Genomic DNA, 9,485 nt, shown 5'->3' on the forward strand with positions numbered 1-9,485 from the left:
AGGCCTAGGTGGATAAATGTCAAAAGACACCAGAGATCGGTTTTCGATCGTTGAAACGGACAATGGACGGCAGAGTAGAAGATCTTACGTGCCCCAACGATTTCACTCCAAAAAGCACCATTCCCGAATGGTTTTTCACAAGGATTTCAATGGACGATGGGGATTTCTCAACCGATTTCGATCATGGCCTCCACCAACGTTCCAGCGCAAGAAGCGCCAAGCTCTGTTGCGCGCAACCGGGATTTTCGGGCCGTTCCTTGATCAAGATGGTGATCTGATCAGCAATCCAGTCCGTTCAAATGATAGAGTAGGGGATCTTAAATCCCACCAAGAAGTCCGATTCCAATTCTGGACGATTAGTCATCCAAAATCTCAAGCCAAACGCAGGTGCTTTTCTGCGTTCCGTCTGCTGCGCACGCCTATAGACTGCGTATTTCACAGCAGCTGTTCCGGACCCCTGGATATATAAAATACAGGGAGAGGGAGGAGGAGGAGGAAGAAAACGGGGATCTGGAGCGCGAGAGAGTACAGGGAGCTTGGCTTTCTGCGGGACGTGGCTGGAGAGAGAGCTGTACGGAACAGGGGAGTTTTTTTTGGTTTTGCTGGAGGCCGTGGGAGAGGAATAGAGTTGTTGCTGCTGTAACGTGAGCACAGACTTGAAGCGCTCGTTTTGGAAAGGAGGGGAAAAAGGCTCGGTTTTGGAAGCTGGCAGCGTGTGGAGATGAGAAAGGATTGAGGAGGTTGGCTGCCTTATTTTCTTTTTTCTCTTATTTTCTCTTGGCTGTCATTCCTTTCTTTCCTTATGAATCCTAAGGATTTTAGCCTAATCATGGTTGGCTAAACCTCTTAGCTAGGGCTAAGAGGTGAAGCTTGTATTGAGATGGGAGACTTTATTTAATTATTTAATTGTGAATTAAACTTGATTGTGGTTTGATTATTCAAGGAATATTTTTCTTAGTCTTTAATGCTCTGTTGTGACTGAAATTATAATGGGTTTGCAATGGCTTTGAATATTTCTTTCCCCTTTTTATGTTTATAAAGTCAGGAAGCCCTGTTGTTCATCATTGTTCCATGGGCATTGTAGGATGACAGTACCCTTCCTGATCTTCATACATTGTTGATTGGTAGGTAATTAGTTTAATCCTATTGTTTGCTTTGTCTCTTGGGCATGGTTAGATGATGGAATCCATTCTAATTCATATACCTTTCATCTCTTGAAAACCAGATCAAGTAAGTTCAGTTTGAATTCCATAATCCTTGATACAGGCATAAGATCTCCCTGATCTCTACAAGTGGATCCTCTGAATCCCTAGTTTCCTTCCTCTGAATTCCTTAAAGTTTTAGATAATTGTTCCACAATTATTTCTTAAATTCTACTTGGTTTAGATCACATCTTAGTCTAGTTTTAGTTCTACTTGGTTTCAGATAACGTACAGTTATCAGTCCCTGTGGATTCGACCTCGGTCTTACCGAGTTTATTACTACATCACAACCCTGCACTTGGGGTGTGAACAAACTTCTCTATTCCAAACAGATTGAAGACATCCTGATAACATTTTCCACCATGGCTTCAATTATCATGAAACACGGCTCCAAGCTTCAACTCTAATTGTCTTTATCATAACTTCACCATTGTCACTTTTTGTGCACACTTTATGTTTATCAAACCTTTCACTAGATCTAAAAAAGTTGAAAAAAATTTAAACATCTCTCCGAAAACCTCATTCATAAGCATGTCTGTTAGATTTATGCCTGTGTCGACCTTCTCGATAATGACATCGCCTTTCTCAAGCACCCGTCGGATAAAATGATGACAAACATCAATATGCTTAGTATGAGAATGATATACCAATTTTTTTTGACAAATTTATCATGCATTTGTTATCATAATTAATTGGCACGACCTCTTGCTGAAGCCTAAACTCATTCATCATTTCTCACAACTAATCACCTTCCTTGAATGCTTCCATCACCGCCATATACTTAATTTCGATTATGGAAAGAGTAACGACGAACTAAAGCCTCGACATCCAACTGACCACTCCACCCGTTAATGAATAATCGGAAGTCAACTTTCTGTTATCCACATTTCTTGTATAGTCTGAATCTACATAGTGTACTAGTTTTCCTTATGATTTTTTGAATGTCAAGATGTAGTCTGTTGTACCTTATAGATACAAAGTAGCCATTTTATTGCCTCCCAATATTTTTTTTATCAAGGTTTGACACTTACTTGCTCATAACACCAATAGCATGTGAAATATCCAGCTTTGTAGAGACTATGACATACATCAAACTACCTATCATGATCGAGTAGGGCACACGAGATATAAATTGTTTTTCGTCATCTGTAATAAAACATTGCTATGAAGAGAGCCAAAAGTGAGCAACATGCAGTGTGCTAATTGGTTTAGCCTTATCCATCCCAAACTTGAACAACACCTTTCCAAGGTATTCTGCCTGAGACAACTATAACCTGCTCATCTCTCTATCTCTGTGTATATCAATGACGACAATCCTCTTTGAAGCCCTCCAAATCTTTTTATTTCGAATGTCCTTGATAACTGAGTATTCGATATATTTATCTTAGACATGTTTTGGCTAGGGTTAAGCATATCATTAACATATAATATCAATAGAATGAATCCTCCATCACTTAATATCTTGAAGTAGATATAATGATCATATTCACTCCTATTAAACCGTCGATTCATTATGAAAGTATCAAACTTCTTGTACTACTACTTAGGCCAATGGGACACTAGATCACCAATGGAATGTGGAGGATCGCCAATCTGCAATCCATTGTGTCCCATTGGTGATTCATTGGTGATCTATAGTATCCCATCGGTGATCCACATAAAAACATTCAGAATTCCCTCATTATATGCCTTCGGGTGATTTTATGCTCGTTGAAAAGATGATTTGATCAACTTTCGAATAGATTTGGAATCATCTTATGTAAACACCATTTAATAGTCTAAAAGTGGGCCCAAAGTCCATCATGCCATGGATCCTTTCTAGAAATGAGAGCAAGAGTGATCCTATGAAAATGGTCATAACTCCCTCATTATAGGTCCAATTGTGGTAATCTTGTGCTCGTTGGAAAGATAATTTGATTATCTTTCAAATGGATTTAGAATTATCTTAGTTAGGGCAATGGGATCGTAGGTGTGATCCATAGTCCGCAATTGTACTACTAATGTAAGATTTCATCCAAATGCATTGAACAATTATCAAAATTTAAGAACTATAATAAAAGAATTAAAGAATAATTATATTAACACCATTTTAACAAATATACAATACTCATATACACAATTCGCTACTTGAGTGACACTTACAAGTAAAGAGAAGTATAAAATTATATAAAATATGAAATTCCTACACTACTCATTTTTTTACCTTCTAAAAAATAATCTCCTTGTGGTTAGTTTTAGGACCATCTTCTTTCTCTTCAATGTGACAAGGATATTTGGACTACTTCCTAGCATCTTTAGTTCCTCAAGTCTAGCCTCTAACTTATCTTCCTTGACTTTCTCCACTTCATCCTTAACCTTATCTTTATTTTCAGTAGACACGGTATTTGTATTTTAATTTTTCTAAGCTGTTGAAGGCAATAAAATGAGATGGTTTTTATAAGTTTTGGGATTTCTTCCTAAGGATTGACATACAAGTTAGTATAAGTAGTAAAATAAAAAAAAATATATATGAAAGAATACACAACATAATCAAATCTTATAAGAATATATACAAGGATCTTTGTTATGCATTTTCAAAAAGATCATTGTTGAACTTAGTCCAAGGATCTCAATTATGCATTTCCAATAGGATCAACGTTAAGCTTAGTTCAAGGATTTTCGTTGCATGTTTCCAAGAGGATCATCGTTGAGCTTAGTATAAGTATCTCTATTGTACATTTCCAAAGCACCCATTTGCAATCTACAGTGTTCCACCGGCAATGCCACTATCCGGGTGCAATCCAGAGTGAACTAGGTTCAATCTAAAGCTCCATCTGCGATATGAATGCCCATTAATGATCCAAGTGTGATCCCAATGCCATTGGCAATCCACTGACCCCTTATCAGTAATCCAAGTGAGATTCCATTGCCATCGGTGATCCATAAATTCCCTATCACCTATCCAAGTGAGATTTTAATGTAATTGGCAATCCACAGACCCCTTATGGGCAATTCAAGTGAGATCATAATGTCATCGATGATCCACACAGCCACTATCAGCAATGCAAGTGAGATCCTAATGTCATTGAAGATTCACAAACCCCTATCAGCGATCCAAGTGAATTTCTAACGCCATAGTGATCCACATTGCCTAGGCTAAAAGAAACTCATTTAACATTAAAATGATATCAACCTTCGATAGAGGGGAACCACCACACTCTTCTTCCACCATTGATATCTAAGAAAATAACAACCATAAAAGGGGGACCACCACACCTTGCTCCCTTTCACAAACTCCAAACATCATAACACACCAAGTAAAATCAAAATCCAAAAGGGGGTATCCTTACATAAGCCTATCTTTGGCCGCCATAACTTATATACGTTGGAGAGTCTGAGAACAACTTCAAAGAGTAAAAATGTGGCCGAAAATCTGCAATAATAATAATAATAATAATAATGATAATAATAACTAGTTTTTCCTTCGGAGAGTTTGGTGAGTATGTCAGAGTCCTAAAGCGTCGTCGGAGAGTGTGGTGGTTCCCCGCACAAACCATCCAACCAACATGTGAGCCCTAGTGATTGCATGGTCTCCTCCTGAAAAAGAATAAAAGAGAGTGAAAGAAAAAGGATAAATCCACTCTTGTAGTAGAGCCCTACCTATGCCCCATTTTGACAACTTGTGTAGAGCCCATTGGCTTGTCATGAGCCAAATCTACGCCATCCGGACAATAGGGATTTTTTTTAAAGATTTTAGATATATTTCAGATGAAGCAACTTTAGAGGAAATTCCAGGGGAAGAAACTCTACAGGAAATACAATTCGGGCAATACCTCAACAATAAAAAGGAGAAGAGGAGATTGCCTATCTTATCCTAAGACTCTTGAGGAGCTAGCCTCCCATAGAAGGAGTGTTTCTGATAGCTCTTAGGCCTGTTCTGTCTAAAATAAAATTCCCTCTGAGCTGATGATGAAGATCTGAAATATGGAAAAATTACTATCTGACTGATAGACGCTACCCAGGTGTGCCAGGCCATCTGCTACCCTGTTAGCCACCCACGAAATGTGCTTGATTGAGATAGAGATAGATGCGGTGTATGACTAATTTGGAATCGCTTTCCACTTTAATCTTGTGGAGACCTTGTACCAAGCATAGATTTAAATTGTCCACCACCGCTCTAGCTTCTGCCTGAGAGGTGGACCCTTTCCCATATCCTTTGCAGAATGTGAAAATAAAGTCTCTTTTATAACCGTGACAGATTCCGCCACTTCCAAAAGGCCCAGGGTTCTCGTGGGAGGACTCATTAACGTTCAATTTCACCCATCCTTCGAGCGGTCTCCATTTAATGATGGACAGTCGTGGACTACTAGAATGGGGGAGGGAAATGCCTAAGTCCCTCAACACTTCAACAGTTACTCCTTCTCTACAAGGAGGGAACAGGAAGGAGGAAATAATGCGGGAAAGCCAATTGTAAATTCTAGCAATGGATTTGTGAAATCTAATTGGGGTCCCTTTAAAGCGGTTGCCACATCTAGCTAGCCAAATTTCCTAGAAAATTAGTGTCAGGGTCAGCCCCAAAGAGCTTCGATGCTGGTTTTACCATTGGCCAAATTTCACCATTAAAGCGCTCGAGCCGAAGTGGATTGGCCCTGTAGAACTGAAATAGAGAGGATGATTGAGAAGTGGGACCATAATCTGCTAGCTAACTTGCCACTGACGAAAAGGTGGTCAATTGATTCCTCATTGCGGGAGGCTTCTTCTTGGCAGCAATTGCAACATGAATAGGGCTTCTTCGAAGCAGTGGACACACCTTTAGCTTGGATGCTTACGTCAATAGGGACTTCTCTGTTTAACAATTTCCACACGAATATTACGACTCTGGGTGGCAATTGGATGTGCCAAACCCACTTAGCCCATCCGATTCTGTTTCCTACCCTGCAAATCATCTCCCAGGCTAACTTGACTATGAATTTCCCGAACGATTCTCTGGTCCATATGTTCATGTCTTTTCCTACGTGGGTGACAATTCCCTCCACGAGGGTTTAATTTTATGTCATTGGCCCAAGTTTGAGGGCAAAAATCAACGTAGATGGATTGCACCGGAGGAAACAATTCATAATAAATAAAAAATATTAATATCGTTGTGGGCCATGGAAAGTTTTAACAAAAAATGAAAAAACTACCTCAAAGGTTTTATGGCTATCCTATTAAAATGAACATATTAGATCTCTAAACAAATGGGCCCAATTTGAGTTTAGTAAGAACCACACTCTTTTTGAAAAGGACTTTTCAACTTCTAAGACAAGCTAACACCATACTATGAAGAAGCTGACATAAGGGCAGTTTTGTTCTAAAAACATCTAAAAGTGTCTCGAGCAAAAAGACAATAATTATCGAAGGTGAAGCTAAAACCTTGATTTTATCATACCATTGGGCCATTGACATTAAAGAAAAGAAAAGAAAAAAAACCCGTCTTTAATTTGCTAGATGCTTCCTATTTGCAAACACATGTATGTTGATGCAAATACCCATGGGGAAACGTGTGCACATATCAAACAAGTGTACGATCTAATCAAGCTTTTCAGTAACGTGTTAGAGAGTTCTTATATATATATATACACACACACACACACTGAAAGATTATAAAATTTTTGTTTACACCCGATCAATCATCACCACATCAAATAGTTCAGAAGTTGCCATGTGGCAGCCGTGGCGCAAATGGCGTAAATGGACTTCAAGAGGAGTCCTCTTAGGGATGTGCACATCTCTGGACATTAAATACCAGAGTCATGCCAAAAAGTAACTCCACAAAAGGAAATAATGCAATTACGTCAAGATGCTAACAAAGCTTCCTACGAATATTGTTAGACTGAAATGGCAAGAGGTTTTATGATTTATTTCACATGTGGCACAATATGATTGGATACTCTTATGTGGAGAATTATGTGGAATTACATGACTGATTATCTAAATCTCTCACGATGCAAAAACTTACGTACAATCACCGCTCAATGAGGAATTCAAGGCACCGGCTGAGCCATCACACAACCTCTCACATGGCAACACTATCCTATTTTGATTCTAGCTTTAGATTCCTCCACTTCTTTCTAACCCCACCACAACATGTTTAGAGTTTAGAATGGCTTAAATCACTGTTGTCTAGCATCATCGTTGTAGTACACCTAAGAGTAGATTAATATCCATGTCCCACCGTTGTTGAATCCTCGGTCAAGCCAGTCCTTATGTGGAAGGTCACACCTTAATCACATCCTCCTAACCACCTATAATTGTTTGTCTATACGGGCAATCGTAGGTATTTATCTGTTTATTTTATTTTCTTGTTGATTGTACTGAACTTCATTGTAAATTAATAAACTTAGTAATTCAGGCTTTAGCTTTTAATTATTTTTGTTAAATATTATAGGATTATTGAGAAACTTAAGGCCTGTGATTATCGTTGAAAGAAAATTCATTGCCTCAAAGAAAATGTATCCCATTCAGAAGGACTAATTCTTCCCTTTAAAATCACCTTGCCACTGCACAATGGGGGCTAGATGGTCAAATCAGCTTTTGGGGGTCTGTGTACACGGCAGATTTGGCATCTGAAGTCGCCAATGCTAAATCAAACTCAAATTGAGTACAACTTCACACACCCAACATTATCTTAATGGCAAATGATTAACCGAATCCAATCGTTTTCATGACCTCGTGTTTGATTGAATAATAATAATTTATTTTTATTAGCTGGGCCTCAATATAAAAAAGTGAATAGCCTCTTGCTATTCATTTGGTTTAAATGGTCCAATTGAGTTGTAAAACTTTGTGTTTTTTATGTCAGAAGATTGAAAATAAAAATAAAAATTGTATATCACCAATGGAAGGTTCAAATCTCATACTGCGCCCACGCGTAAACGGGTTATAGGATGACACATGCGCCCACTTGCGCGTGGACTTAATTAACAGCTAAGAAGCGCACTTTTACTTTAGCTTTTGCTTTAGCTTTTGCTTTTGCTACAAGTGCTCCGGCGCTGCATTATAAGTTATATCACTCTTAGGTTTATTAGTTCAGTATTCAGTTTAATCGATTGATCCCAACCATCCATCAAGTTTAGAAGAAGTGTCTAGCAACACGATGTGAAAATTGCACTGGTCGGATGATATAATCCATCCTCGATTTAGCATTATTTTCTGCAGCCATCCTTTTCCAACCATGGTTACGGTTGCTTGAAGAAAGTGTTTCTTAATGTCATAAAAAATCAATGATGGTCTTTAACAAATATATGGATCGAATTGTTGCATAGACCTATTCCATGTGTAAATGATCTTGACCTTTCTTATTAAAGACCATTGATCAAACTGTTATAATTATTTTTCTAATTTTTCATAATAATTAAAAATCAAAAAAATTACTTTTAGCGACGAAATTTAATTTTGTAGGTAAAAGCTATCTTCACCTACGAAACTTTTTGTAGGTAAAGGGTGTTTTCAATTTTTCCACATACAAAAAAAATGAAAAGTTTACTTTTACCTACGAAATCTGATTTTGTAGGTAAAAGCCATCTTTACCTACGCAAAATCTTCGTAGGGAAAGAGTGTTTTGAATTTTTCAAAAAATTAAAAAAAAATGAAATGTTTACTTAAAAGTCATCTTTACCTACGAAAATTTTCGTAGGTAAAGGTATTTTGAGTTTTTGAAAAAACCAAAAATCGAAAAGTTTACTTTTACCCACCAACGATTTCGTAGGTTAAAAAATGTATGAGGCTTCTACCTACGACTATTTTCGTAGGTAAAAACATATATGAGACTTTTCCCTACGAAAGATTTCATAGGTAAAAATATAATATTTAACTTAGATGCGACTTTTACCTACGAAATATTTCGTAGTTAAAACACGTGTATGAGACTTTTACCTACACAATGGTTCTTTAACTTATTTTTGAAAAGTAGTTGAGACCTTTACCTACAAAAAATTTTCGTAGGTAAAACTTGTCCTTACGAAATGGTTCGTAGGTAAAAATATAATATTTCATTTCTTAAGATTTTTTAAATGGAGCCAATTTGCTAACAACCATCCATTGTTTGCGAGCCATAATTCACATGGTGCCCCTATCCATAATTGGCAAGGGACCTGGATGGCTTCAAGCATAACCATCAATTAGGGTTGTCCAAGGGCCCTGACTCGGTTACTATGTTCTCACGTTTTAAACTACAGGTGACAATGTATTGGGTCAGCTAGCAGGTTAATAGACCCGAGCTGTTCCTAATGAAGGTTGGAGTAAGTCAAATGGGTATGGGTCTAA

Source organism: Magnolia sinica, chromosome 12 (genome assembly GCF_029962835.1).
Source record: "Magnolia sinica isolate HGM2019 chromosome 12, MsV1, whole genome shotgun sequence".
NCBI classification, from domain to species: Eukaryota; Viridiplantae; Streptophyta; class Magnoliopsida; order Magnoliales; family Magnoliaceae; genus Magnolia; species Magnolia sinica.